Genomic DNA, 14,777 nt, shown 5'->3' with positions numbered 1-14,777 from the left:
GAAGGTAAGCCGCCGCACTACTTCTAATGGAATGCAAATGATGTCTCAGAGTTTGCAACAACCCTTTCGTCAATGGGAAATGTGAATGTATCATCAACTCCCTGTGATGGAGATGTTTTAGAGTGAATTCATCCTTTAGGCATCGCTTTGTTACAAATGCTCTAAGTAGATCGCGCCCCACCCGAGCCCCCCAGACGTGCCCCTCCCTCAGAGAAAGCAGCAGATCACCAGTAGTTTACAGACCCCCTTTCTCTCTCGAGACCCGTTGTTACTTCTCTTGTTGGCTTAAAACCATCCCCCTGCTTTCTATTTGTTTGGTTTCGTGTCCTTTAGAAATCCTTGCTTGCTAGCGGTTCGTCCTGCCTCTTTGTCCCTCCTCATTCTCTTTCCTTCCTCCCAGGCAGCAGGGACTAAGTACTGAATCATTTTCCTTTGATTATATATAAGTTCTTTATGTGCTTCTTTCATTTTGTGTCCCTGTAAGGCATGGAAGTTGAAGTTTGGGAGATCAGGGCGATCTACCGCAAGTCATTGTAACGACTTCCATTGTAATGACTGCATTGTAAATGTATCATGGTGTAAAGACAGCATTGTAATGTCATACATTCACATAGGGTTGTTTACTTGCTAAGCAACTGTGGGAGAACAGTAAGGTATGATAGATTAGTAATAAGGTTGTCCAGGGCTTTTGGTGCACAATTTGACATTCTTAGACCTCTAGGCAGTGCTGCTGTTGCTTCTCTGGTCCCAGTTGTAGGAAAGTAGGGTCTGCTTCTTCTGGTTAGACCCACTTTTTGCTAAAGTCTCACTGTTTTGGAGTAGTCTCACCTGGATCCAGATAATCAGGTCCCCAGTCTATCTGCTTTCTCCCTAAAAATGTTATGCCATGTACTTAGGTACCCTGCAGATTGGATACTGAGGTACCCTTATCAGTTCCTAGTATATGGTACACATGTACCTAGGGCATTGGTATTTATTTATTTATTTATTTGTGTATTTTGTAAAGCGCGCAGCGGCCCCAACGGGGCATCCCGGCGCTGAAAAGCTCTGACGACAGGGGGGCTTAGGTCGGGAAACCAAACTAGGAGGAAAAGAGAAGGGTTTTCAGGGATTTACGGAATACATGCTCTGCTTGGCAGGTGCAAAGAGCTAGCGGGAGCTTGTTCCAGTGCTGAGTGGCACAGACCGCAAAGGTTTTTCCACCTGCACGGGAACGTTTAAATCGGGGGGTTTCCAGGAGAAGTAGGGAGTTGGAGCGTAGTGACCTGGATTTGACGTAAGGACGTAGGGTGGTTTTCAGATGGGCCGACCCATTGCCTTTAGATGCACGGAAGGCCAGCGTCATTGCTTTAAAGACGCATCTTTTCGCAATGGGTAGCCAGTGAAGTTTACGAAGATGTGGAGAGATATGGTGTCTGGCGGGGATTCTCTCCACCTGCCGAGCGGAGGCATTTCGGACCGTCTGTAGTTTGTGACACAGGCCAGCTGTGATACCAAGGTAAAGAGCGTTGGCATAATCAAGATGGTAAATGATTAGTGCCTGGATCACAGTCTTACGGCAGTCCTCCGGCAGGTAGTTAATGAGCCGTTTGATTGTTCTAATTTTGGCGAAGCAGGAGGCTGCAACTGTTTGTACCAGGGTGTTGAAGCTGAGATGGTTGTCCCAGCGAACTCCTAGGTTTCTCACCGAGTCTTTGGGCGTGGGGGCTTGGCACAGGTCTTCGGGCCACCACAGACTTCAGTCAAGGGGGGATGGAGATTTAAAAAACAGGATCTCCGTTTTGCCTGCATTGAGACGGAGGGAATTGGCGTGCATCCAATTAGAGATGTCTCTAAGGCAGGATTTCAGTGGCTCGAAGGCAGAGGCAGAAGGGGTGTCAAACGAAAAAAGAAGCTGAATGTCATCAGCATAGGATATGGACTTAATCCCAGTCTGAGCAATCAGCTTGGCCAAGGGGGTAAAGTAAACATTGAACAAAAGCGGACTAAGGGAAGAGCCCTGTGGGACTCCCCATCTAAGCGGTCTAGCAAGGGAAGTGAAGGGAGGGGTGAAAACTTGCTGTGTGCGGTCGGACAGGTAGGAAGACAACCACTTCAGCACAGAGCCACCCAGCCCTAAGTCCTCCAACCTTCTCAGCAGGATCTTATGGGAGACGGTGTCAAATGCTGCTGAGAGGTCCAGCAGCACTAACACCGCCCTCGACCCTCGGTCAAGCGTCCACCTCACGGAGTCGGCCACAGAGAAGCATGTATTGTGCCACCCATGAGAGGACATTCAAAATGACACAACAGGCCTGCTACATCAGCCTGTGTAAGCTGGTGCTTGCACCACTTACTTAGCTATAGGTTCACTATATCTATCTATAGCACTACACTTAAAAACCTATCATTCACCCCTGTAGCAGGCCTTATCTATCCTGAAGGCAGGGTGTTGAGTTTTACGTGAGATGGTGCCCCTGCATGAGTACAGCCTCTATGTAGCTTTCCGAGACAAATCTCTGAGGTTGTCAGTGATGCAGCTAGACATATAGATCTAAGTGCATTATAACCTTGCAGTAAATGTTAACTTTAAAACAGCTGCTTAGAGACATGACATGTTTGGGGCCAAACACCTTGGTAACATACCTTCACACCAGTAACTGGTATGGGAGGTATGATTCCACCCTTCTGAGGGGACATGTGTCGGTCATTGGTCTACCTGGTACCAGCTTCTCGACCAGGATAACACAAAATGGATGCTGCCAGCCACAGGAACACCTGTGCCCTCCTGCTGCTGAGCCAAGCCTGTCACAGCACAATAGGCATCCTGTCACAGAGAGGTGTAACCCCCTCACAGACAGGATTTAGTGTATTGATGCTGGGTGGGTGCACTCTGAGAGGGCCAGAAAGTCTGCACTGGTGCACATTTGGTGTCCCTGTGTATAGTCCAGCTCAAACCAGTTCTGGGAGCCATTGGCTCCTGTTCTGGTGCGAAACTGGACAAAAGACATGGGTGGAGCCACCCAGCTGCCCTGCCCCTCCTCTTGGAGGGTCCCCTGAATCTGTCCAACCCTTTCCCATGGGTATAAAGTGGGTTACCTGGCTGCGGGACTTTACATTTTACCTGGACAAGATTCTGCTAAGAAGAAACCAAGTACTTCGACTGTCTGCATGACGCTGGACGACTGAAGAATCTCCCTTGGAGTAAAGGAGTTAATCCCCTGCAGAAGCAGGCACCGAAGCACATCTGACCAGTTTGCTTCTCCCAAGCTCCTGAGGACTTCAAAGATTTCAGAAACACAGGAGGTGGGTTTCCAAAGGTCCCTTAGATTGATCTGACCTCTCAGGAATTCTGAGACCAGTATCCCTTGTGGGGGGTGTGTAACCCGAACCCCTGTGTACTATGTGCAAGTGCATATGCTTGTTGGTGATTCCCAAGCTTGTGCATCGGACTCCATGTAGTCCTGACCCCAAGTAGTATTTGCACTGAAGATATCTGGCCTCTTCGTACTGAGTGTTCCGTTTGCTGGTGCTTTGCAAACTTGCTTGAGGTCTCCTCGAGACTCCTGGTCCGTTGGCCTGTGGGTCCTAGCAAGGGTCACCTTGTTTGTTCTTGGGACTCCCTGGTTGCTCCAGATGTGTCCTGATTCCCCATTGCTTGAAGGATCCCCTGGCCCTTGCTGGTCCACACCGTAACCTGCTTGTTCTGCCTGTGTTGGTTGCATATGCCGAGGCTTATTGATACCCCAGCCAGACGCCGACCCTTCAGCACTCAGCATCCTTCGTGGGACAGCTTACCTGCAGATCCTGGTCATACTCGACATCTCCTGGTCCTTGTGGCTGCAGAGTCATGCATTTCTTCTTCGCAGCTGAAGCACCCGACATCAGTGGACATTCGACTACCAAGCCCCTGGTCACCTGAAGTGACGCAGACTCTGTCCCCTCTGCTTTCAGGTTCCTCTCACCTAGAATCCAGGCTTGGATTCTGTTAGACCTGTTACCTTGGCGTGGGTCTCCCTTCCACTTTTTGCTGTTGCCTCAGGTGTTTTTGCTGGTTATCGATGCTTAGGGGTACTGTGCCACTGGTGTCAACTGCAACAGTGCAAGTGCTCCCTATGGTAAATTAATGTACGAATTAGTGACTCCATGATTGGCTGGTTTTGTTTACCTTTCAGACCCTAGTATAGTGCACTGAGTGTGCCCAGAGCTTGTAAACCAAACGCTGCTGGTGGACCTGCAGTACTGGTTGTGCCATCCACAGAAGCAGCCTCGTAAAGTGTGTCTCAGGTCTGCCATTGCAGTGCCTGTGTGCGGTCTGTGATTCCATGCTGACTGGGCAAGTCGAACCATCCCTTTTCACCACATTAGTCACCCCTATGGTAGGCCCACGGGCAGGGTGCATTGTATGTAAAATGTAGGACTTGCCCTGATGAGCGTGATATGTCCTAATAGTGAATTGCGGCCCTTCGCTTTTTTCACTATTGCAAGGTTATCTGTTCCCCACAGGCCAGAATGGGCTGTTTAATTACTACGTTTTATAATCCTAACTGACTCAGGGAACATGGTAGAAGGTCGAGTTTAGTATGCCTGAACTCAAATGATGAAATACATCTTTTAGTGAAGTTGGTTTTAACATTCTGTGTTTGAAAATATCAGTCGGTATTTTCTTGTCTAACAATTCAAGCCAGCCTCTGCTACGTTGTGTATTCCGTGTCTGGAGTTTGAGTTATAGGGGCTGGGGGATTCCAAGAGACAAAGTGAGTCAGCACTGGGATGAATCTTGAGGCGGAAGCCGGGAGTCAGGGACCGCATTTCTTTTATTTGTGTAATTCCATTTTACTCACACCATTTTTAGTAGATCGTAATGCTATATGAGTGACAATCTAAATATTCGTTTCTCTTTATTTACCTTGCACCATTAGTTGATCATAAAGCTAAAACTGTGTGGCATTTTTAATAATTACTAAACGTTGTGTTTGCGCGCTTTGATTTTAAAACAGTGCTTTGTCCCTACCTCCTCCTTTGCTCAGACAGTCCACGCTGCTCTCAGTGGCCGATTTAGGGCCTCTCGAACGCGGGACTCGGCACGACCAACTTTCCTTAGGCGCCATATTGGGTGTACCATAGGCTCAGCGGACTAGTGTTTAGGGCGATTAGGCCCTGCCCTACAAAATGCCTCTCCCAACTCGGCAGCGCAGCGGACGCGACGATGGCGCGCCGGAGGTGCGCCAGAGGTAAGCCTGTCTGCGATCGTCCGCGCTAGGCAGCGCTCAGAGCTCGGGATTATGGGGGATTACCATCAGGTCCCACTCAGATACTCTAGAGGCGACCTGATGCACATGAGACAAAAGGTAGTCACACCATGCCTACACTCTCTGCCAGGGGATAGCCCCTCTAACTATTGTCTTCATTGCTCGTACAAGTTTAAGCCGGCTGAGCCGTGTCAAGCCACTGCTATCTCAATACGTATGGCCTTAGTTAATTGCAGATCGCTTCCAAAACACGTGGTAGAAATATATCAAACTCTAGAAAACCTCCAGTTGGAAATCCTCTTCCTGACCAAAACATGGTTAGGACCTGACTCAGACCCTGACATTGCTAAGTCCCTTCCACCGGGTTTCCTTATCCAACATATAGACCGATCAAAAGGGAAGGGGGGGGATTGCTATTTTTTATAGGGACCACCTGTCCTGCCGTTTACATGGCAGCCCACTCTCTGATTGCGAAAATGTCCTGTTTACGATCCAAGTCTCCCCATGTAAATCCCTTTCGGGACTTCTTATCTACCGCCCGCCGGGCCCAATAGGACAATTCGGTAGTTCACTTTTGGAACACTCAGGCATACTGGCCACCACCCACTCTAGTTTTATGATCCTAGGTGATATCAATATCCATTTAGATAAAGGCGAAGATAAACTAGCTTCTGACCTGCTACTAGACCTTGAAACCCACCAGCTCAGACTGGAAAGTCGGTATCCCACCCACAGGCTAGGCCACCTCCTCAGCCCCATTTTTTCCAACATCCCAGATCTGACAATCCTAGGCACTACCCCGATACCATGGTCTGACCATTTTTTAATATCACTGAACTGGCGAATCTCCACCGTCTCTCGCCCCAGGCCCATACTGAGCAAACCTACACGCCCCTGGGCCAAATTAGACCCAGAAAAATGGAAGCACAACTTGGAGCTCTCCTTCCCAGTGCTAACCTCAGATCCTTTAATAGCAGACTCCGCATTCTCTAAATGGATTGGAGAAACACTGGATAAAACCCTCCCCAAAAAATCTACTGGTAAACCGTGATGTAAAATCACCTCGCCTTGGTTCAACAAGGAACTACGTCTATTAAAAAAGTCCTGTAAAAAAATTGAAAGAGAATGGAGAAAAAACTTTGATCCCATCAAGAAGTTAGAATATAAACACATGATTCTTAATTATAAAAATGCCCTCAAAATGGCTCAGTCCAACTTTTTTGAGGAAAAAATCAGGCTTTCCGCTAATTCATCACGGGAGACCTTTCAAATTGTTAAAAAACTCCTAAAAACCCCGGATCCTCCCTCTCCCGTCGAACATTCAGTTAGCTGATGTAATGAATTAGCCAAATTTTTCGTCTCCAAAATTAAAAAGATTCTTAATTCCCTCCCTCCACTAACACCAGACATACTGCTTTCCTATAATCAGGCCAAACTGGCTCCTCAGGCATCGGAGCCGCAGCTTACTCAGTTCACTTCCTTGACAGTAGATTCACTTTCCCCAGTAGTACAATCCATCAAAAGTGGATCTCCAATTGACCCGGCACCTTTTAACATCCTAAAATCAGTTGCCCCAACGATCCTGCCCGCCATGGCGGACTTGATTAACATCTCCCTTTCCAATGGTATTGTCCTGCCAAGCTGGAAAAAGGCAATTATCAAAGCCCTGATTAAGAAACCCCACCTAGATCCCTTGGAGTTAAGCAATTTTCGACCAATCTCATTGCTGCCAGGCATCAGTAAGGTCGCGGAAAAATGTGTCAATTGTCAACTCTCCAACTACTTCGAAGTTAATGGCCTTCTTAAACCCTCACAAATGGGCTTCAGGCCGGGCCAGAGTACGGAGACTGCGATGCTGGCGGTGGTCGAAGAGGCAAGAAAGATCATTGACGCAGGAGGATCAGTGGCAGTGATTCTCCTGGATCTTAGTGCGGCCTTCGACACCGTCAACCACTCGATCATGGTCCACAGACTTAAGGAATTGGGTATCTCAGGGCTGGCACTGCTCTGGCTGGAATCCTTCCTGAATGACCGCTCTTTCCAGGTAGCGGACAGTAATTTTATTTCCAAGTCAACTTCCATACACTGTGGGGTCCCTCAGGGCTCATCCCTGAGTCTGACCCTTTTTAATGTGTACATGTCCCCCCTTGAGAAGATCGTCGCTCCACTCGGGATTAAGCTATTAACCTATGCGGACGACACCCAGCTGGTGGTATCCCTCAGCCAGCAGGACCATCCCTCCACTAATCTCTATACCTGTCTTGGCGAGATAACCAAATGGATGGACAAGTCCCACCATAGGCTCAACAGCGAAAAGACGGAGATCATGATCTTAGGCAACCAGTCACACTTTCGCCCAGAGTCCATGTGGCCTCCCTGCATGGGCATACCCCCCACCCCCAAGCATGAAAGTAAGAGTTTGGGGATCTGGCTGGACGAGGGCCTTAACTTTTTCACGCAAGCTAGGAAAACTGCCGGAATCTGCTTCGGTCTTTTACGAACCTCCAGAAAAATTCTCCCTCTACTTCCCACACACGCCCAAAAACCTCTGATTCAGGGCCTTGTGGTGTCCCGTTTGGACTATGGCAATGCCTTATATCTAGGGGCCCCTAACAAGGTGTTGGTTAAACTTCAAACAGTGCAAAATACTGCCGCCCGCCTTCTCACGGGGACAAACAATCGTTGTTCAGCTAAACCAGCCCTTAAATCACTACACTGGCTGCCCATCCAAGAAAGGGTGCATTTTAAAGCTCTTTGCATCACACATAAAATCCTGCATAGAAAGGCCCCACCCATCCTAAATGATCTTATCCTCCCCTACAGAACTAACAGAACTCTTCGTTCTTCACACTCAAACCTGGCATCAGTACCCAGAATTAGGAAAGCCTGCTCTGGAGGCCGACTATTCTCCTACCATGCCTCTAAGTTGTGGAATATACTCCCCCCAGACATCCGGGCTCAGCCCAACCTTCTCTCATTCCGCAAATGGCTTAAGACCTGGCTGTTTCCCTAAATCTCTTTTTCCTCAACTCTCGTCTGACTTATCACTAGCGCTGGGACGCTCACGGGCAGCCATTTGCTCTATAAATCTGTAAAAAAAATAAAATAAAATAAATACATGTAGATGGGTGGGAATAAGTGCACCTGGGACCTGAATAGGGCTGCACCGTCCCTCCACAATGCTGGCTCCACCTCCTGTGGTGCGTCTGAACACTGTGTAAGGAAAGCCAGAGTGTTGTCAACAGAGTACTCCAGAACTGACCAGAACTGGTTTGGACTAGGCAAAGGCCTCTCGGCCTTAAAAGAACAAAGATAAACTGTGTATTAAAAGGGGGACCCAAACACCAGAGAATTAGATCACTTTTGGGAAACAAGAAGAAACCTCTTCTGAGGAGAGGAACCAGAGAGAGTGAGGAGAGACTATCCCTAAGCGTGAGGGATTGGCCTACAGTGGTTGCCTTACTGCCAACGAGAGGAGAGAGGAACTTTGTGTGTACTTTCATTAACTTGTGATGGATCTCCAATGGCTTGAGAGAGATCTTGCCCCCTAACCGAAGTCTCAGGACCAGTAGACTTCACCAACCGCTTCTGGAAATGCTGTTTCAGTCTGTTACAGAAGAAAGGGAGCTGTGACCAACTCCGACGACCGGCTCTGTGTTCCAACGGCACCAATGAGAAACAACGCCCGCATCTCGCAGCACAACCCTGATCTCACTGACTTCAATGTTCCACGCCGCCGCCAACGAGCAGCTGCTTGCACCATGGGCACTGTACTGCGCACCGCCTTGCTGAAATGAACTGGTTTGATGGACGTCAATTCCCGCCAGGCTGAAATGCCAGAAACCGGTCCCCGGTAGCTTGTCTCCTTTCTGGTAAAGAATTGGCTTGGTAGTTTAGTCTGCCCTGTTCCCATGATGCACTGGGCCAGGGACAGACTGATTTGCATATAGCCAGGTTCTGAGCTGGGATGGGGCAGTGAGATAAATAACGGTGATGGATCAAGCCCTGATCTTTGGACTGGGTAAGAGTGGTCTGCTCAATTCAGACACTCTGTTCATCACCACCCCCTTTTGTAAATCGATTTTGGCCACTATAGGTGTGGCAGGGTATACTCAGACATGAGTCCCTTTCTCACTGCTCCATCAGGATTCAAGCAAGCCGGGCCGAAGAGGCTGAAATGCCAGAAACCGGTCCCCGGTAGCTTGTCTCCTTTCTGGTAAAGAATTGGCTTGGTAGTTTAGTCTGCCCTGTTCCCATGATGCACTGGGCCAGGGACAGACTGATTTGCATATAGCCAGGTTCTGAGCTGGGATGGGGCAGTGAGATAAATAACGGTGATGGATCAAGCCCTGATCTTTGGACTGGGTAAGAGTGGTCTGCTCAATTCAGACACTCTGTTCATCACCACCCCCTTTTGTAAATCGATTTTGGCCACTATAGGTGTGGCAGGGTATACTCAGACATGAGTCCCTTTCTCACTGCTCCATCAGGATTCAAGCAAGCCGGGCCGAAGAGGCTGAAATGCCAGAAACCGGTCCCCGGTAGCTTGTCTCCTTTCTGGTAAAGAATTGGCTTGGTAGTTTAGTCTGCCCTGTTCCCATGATGCACTGGGCCAGGGACAGACTGATTTGCATATAGCCAGGTTCTGAGCTGGGATGGGGCAGTGAGATAAATAACGGTGATGGATCAAGCCCTGATCTTTGGACTGGGTAAGAGTGGTCTGCTCAATTCAGACACTCTGTTCATCACCACCCCCTTTTGTAAATCGATTTTGGCCACTATAGGTGTGGCAGGGTATACTCAGACATGAGTCCCTTTCTCACTGCTCCATCAGGATTCAAGCAAGCCGGGCCGAAGAGGCTGAAATGCCAGAAACCGGTCCCCGGTAGCTTGTCTCCTTTCTGGTAAAGAATTGGCTTGGTAGTTTAGTCTGCCCTGTTCCCATGATGCACTGGGCCAGGGACAGACTGATTTGCATATAGCCAGGTTCTGAGCTGGGATGGGGCAGTGAGATAAATAACGGTGATGGATCAAGCCCTGATCTTTGGACTGGGTAAGAGTGGTCTGCTCAATTCAGACACTCTGTTCATCACCACCCCCTTTTGTAAATCGATTTTGGCCACTATAGGTGTGGCAGGGTATACTCAGACATGAGTCCCTTTCTCACTGCTCCATCAGGATTCAAGCAAGCCGGGCCGAAGAGGCTGAAATGCCAGAAACCGGTCCCCGGTAGCTTGTCTCCTTTCTGGTAAAGAATTGGCTTGGTAGTTTAGTCTGCCCTGTTCCCATGATGCACTGGGCCAGGGACAGACTGATTTGCATATAGCCAGGTTCTGAGCTGGGATGGGGCAGTGAGATAAATAACGGTGATGGATCAAGCCCTGATCTTTGGACTGGGTAAGAGTGGTCTGCTCAATTCAGACACTCTGTTCATCACCACCCCCTTTTGTAAATCGATTTTGGCCACTATAGGTGTGGCAGGGTATACTCAGACATGAGTCCCTTTCTCACTGCTCCATCAGGATTCAAGCAAGCCGGGCCGAAGAGGCTGAAATGCCAGAAACCGGTCCCCGGTAGCTTGTCTCCTTTCTGGTAAAGAATTGGCTTGGTAGTTTAGTCTGCCCTGTTCCCATGATGCACTGGGCCAGGGACAGACTGATTTGCATATAGCCAGGTTCTGAGCTGGGATGGGGCAGTGAGATAAATAACGGTGATGGATCAAGCCCTGATCTTTGGACTGGGTAAGAGTGGTCTGCTCAATTCAGACACTCTGTTCATCACCACCCCCTTTTGTAAATCGATTTTGGCCACTATAGGTGTGGCAGGGTATACTCAGACATGAGTCCCTTTCTCACTGCTCCATCAGGATTCAAGCAAGCCGGGCCGAAGAGGCTGAAATGCCAGAAACCGGTCCCCGGTAGCTTGTCTCCTTTCTGGTAAAGAATTGGCTTGGTAGTTTAGTCTGCCCTGTTCCCATGATGCACTGGGCCAGGGACAGACTGATTTGCATATAGCCAGGTTCTGAGCTGGGATGGGGCAGTGAGATAAATAACGGTGATGGATCAAGCCCTGATCTTTGGACTGGGTAAGAGTGGTCTGCTCAATTCAGACACTCTGTTCATCACCACCCCCTTTTGTAAATCGATTTTGGCCACTATAGGTGTGGCAGGGTATACTCAGACATGAGTCCCTTTCTCACTGCTCCATCAGGATTCAAGCAAGCCGGGCCGAAGAGGCTGAAATGCCAGAAACCGGTCCCCGGTAGCTTGTCTCCTTTCTGGTAAAGAATTGGCTTGGTAGTTTAGTCTGCCCTGTTCCCATGATGCACTGGGCCAGGGACAGACTGATTTGCATATAGCCAGGTTCTGAGCTGGGATGGGGCAGTGAGATAAATAACGGTGATGGATCAAGCCCTGATCTTTGGACTGGGTAAGAGTGGTCTGCTCAATTCAGACACTCTGTTCATCACCACCCCCTTTTGTAAATCGATTTTGGCCACTATAGGTGTGGCAGGGTATACTCAGACATGAGTCCCTTTCTCACTGCTCCATCAGGATTCAAGCAAGCCGGGCCGAAGAGGCTGAAATGCCAGAAACCGGTCCCCGGTAGCTTGTCTCCTTTCTGGTAAAGAATTGGCTTGGTAGTTTAGTCTGCCCTGTTCCCATGATGCACTGGGCCAGGGACAGACTGATTTGCATATAGCCAGGTTCTGAGCTGGGATGGGGCAGTGAGATAAATAACGGTGATGGATCAAGCCCTGATCTTTGGACTGGGTAAGAGTGGTCTGCTCAATTCAGACACTCTGTTCATCACCACCCCCTTTTGTAAATCGATTTTGGCCACTATAGGTGTGGCAGGGTATACTCAGACATGAGTCCCTTTCTCACTGCTCCATCAGGATTCAAGCAAGCCGGGCCGAAGAGGCTGAAATGCCAGAAACCGGTCCCCGGTAGCTTGTCTCCTTTCTGGTAAAGAATTGGCTTGGTAGTTTAGTCTGCCCTGTTCCCATGATGCACTGGGCCAGGGACAGACTGATTTGCATATAGCCAGGTTCTGAGCTGGGATGGGGCAGTGAGATAAATAACGGTGATGGATCAAGCCCTGATCTTTGGACTGGGTAAGAGTGGTCTGCTCAATTCAGACACTCTGTTCATCACCACCCCCTTTTGTAAATCGATTTTGGCCACTATAGGTGTGGCAGGGTATACCCAGACATGAGTCCCTTTCTCACTGCTCCATCAGGATTCAAGCAAGCCGGGCCGAAGAGGCTGAAATGCCAGAAACCGGTCCCCGGTAGCTTGTCTCCTTTCTGGTAAAGAATTGGCTTGGTAGTTTAGTCTGCCCTGTTCCCATGATGCACTGGGCCAGGGACAGACTGATTTGCATATAGCCAGGTTCTGAGCTGGGATGGGGCAGTGAGATAAATAACGGTGATGGATCAAGCCCTGATCTTTGGACTGGGTAAGAGTGGTCTGCTCAATTCAGACACTCTGTTCATCACCACCCCCTTTTGTAAATCAATTCCCGCCAACCAGCACCGCCGCTGCACTGCAACCTGCCAGCACTGCATCGAGCAACGTCTCGACCTGCACTGCACAGCCTTGGTCTCAACAACGCTGTCTTAACCACATCGATGCTAATGACGAGCTCAGCTCGTCATGAGGCACAGTGGAGCTGTGCTTATGACGAGCTGAGCTCGTCATGTATAATGGGAATGAAGACCCTTCAGCACAGCAGGGGAATTGCTGTAGCATCGATGTGGTTAACGACATCACCAAGCCGCTGCCTGCACCACATCGAGAGGACACTGCGCCCTGGACCACTTCCATCTTGCAACACAACCGTCACAGTTGCCACAACGAGTAAAGGTACTGTGAACGAGACTGTCCCGCTGTGTTGACCCAAATCGACGCAGTCAGCTGGAAGTGCGATACTCTGTTGTGTTTACATCACCATAGCCGGAGGAGGCTACCGACTCGTAAAGAACTTTGAAACAAGTATTCCTAACAAGAACTCTATTTTTGACAACAGTACTGTGGATCCTTTTGCTTTTAATGGTCTTGTGATAAACCTATATAAATCCTTTTAAACAGGCATTGCATGTGCAAAAAAACAACAGTATTCTATAAAACGTATTAGAAGAGCGATTACAGGTATATAAATGTTTTAAGGTGTATTCATAGAGGCTCATGAACATATCACAGCTTGCAAAAATGAGCTTACTCGAAAAATCATGTCATCACATTCTAGCTGCAGTATTTCTTGATATGCCAGAGTTTAAACAGTAATGGCATTTGCCTTAAAATAGGGGATTAAGTATTGTTTGGTGTATCTCACATGAAGTTTGCAAAAGAACAAAAAATGTAACAGTGATTGTTTGCAACTAATGCCACATGGACAACACAACTCCTCCAGATTGTTATTAAAATCAATCGGGAAACAAAGTGAATATTTTATATATAATGTTATGTATATCCCTGAGACAGAAAAGCAAACTCCAGTTCCATCTTCCAATATTTTTCCTGAGATAGTCCTATGGCATATGAAAATCATTGCTTGATGACACCAAGATAGGAGTATATCGGATAATTGATGGTTTACAAAGCTCAGTATTTCCTCTTTCTTTACGGTATAGATCATACAATGCCCCTCTCACTGTTTTTAGATTTATAGCGTCTGCAGCTAAAGGGTGATAAAAGGTATGCTCTAGCTGCACACTGGCTAGGCAATTTTGTACTGCACTAAGCCAAGGTATGCTTTTACCCCTATCACATTTAAGGCAATTTGTAATAATTTCTTGAGTTAAAATTGCAGCAGGATTTTGCCATATCTTTAGCCAGAATAATGCAGGTCGGGATTTGATAAAATCCTCCACGAAATGTAAATTTAATTCTTTGTGGCAAATGTAAGTAGGCGATGAAATTTGTGCCCCTAGTACCTTTCTACAAAATCTGTTTTCCTCGATTTGTACCCCAGTACAATTTACCTGCCCCCATACTTCGCCGCCATAAGTCGCCGTTGGTACACATTGGGTTTTATAAATCTGTAATAGGGGTATCACCACCTCTACCTTCTTGAGCTGGGGCAGGCTGATGATAGAATTAACCGCCTTACCAAGTTTATTCCTACCATGGGCTACGTGCGGTTGCCATGATCCTGAGTCTGAAAAAACTAAGCCCAAATAAGGGAAAGTGCTAGTGCTTTTTAGATGATCACTTCCCGACATTATGTGCTTAATATGGTGCTTTTTTGGTCCACAGGACATTATATAAGATTTTTTAAAATTAGTGCAGAGGTCTAAATCTGCCATAAAAGATACAAATCCCGTAATCAAAGTGCATAGTGCTTTTGGTGTGCGGCCCATAAGAAGCGCATTGTCGGCATATAAAAGTACGGAAAAAAGTTTACCATTAATTTTAGGTACGTCGCATGTTAATTTGGACAGGGAATTATTTAGTTCATTTATATAAAGGATAAAAAGCAGAGGGGCTAAGACACACCCTTGTCTAACCCCTCTGCCAATTAAAATATCCCTGGAGACCTCTC

Source organism: Lissotriton vulgaris, chromosome 1_1, assembly GCF_964263255.1.
Source record: "Lissotriton vulgaris chromosome 1_1, aLisVul1.2, whole genome shotgun sequence".
Classification (NCBI taxonomy): Eukaryota; Metazoa; Chordata; class Amphibia; order Caudata; family Salamandridae; genus Lissotriton; species Lissotriton vulgaris.
Note: the sequence above shows the minus strand (reverse complement) of the source record.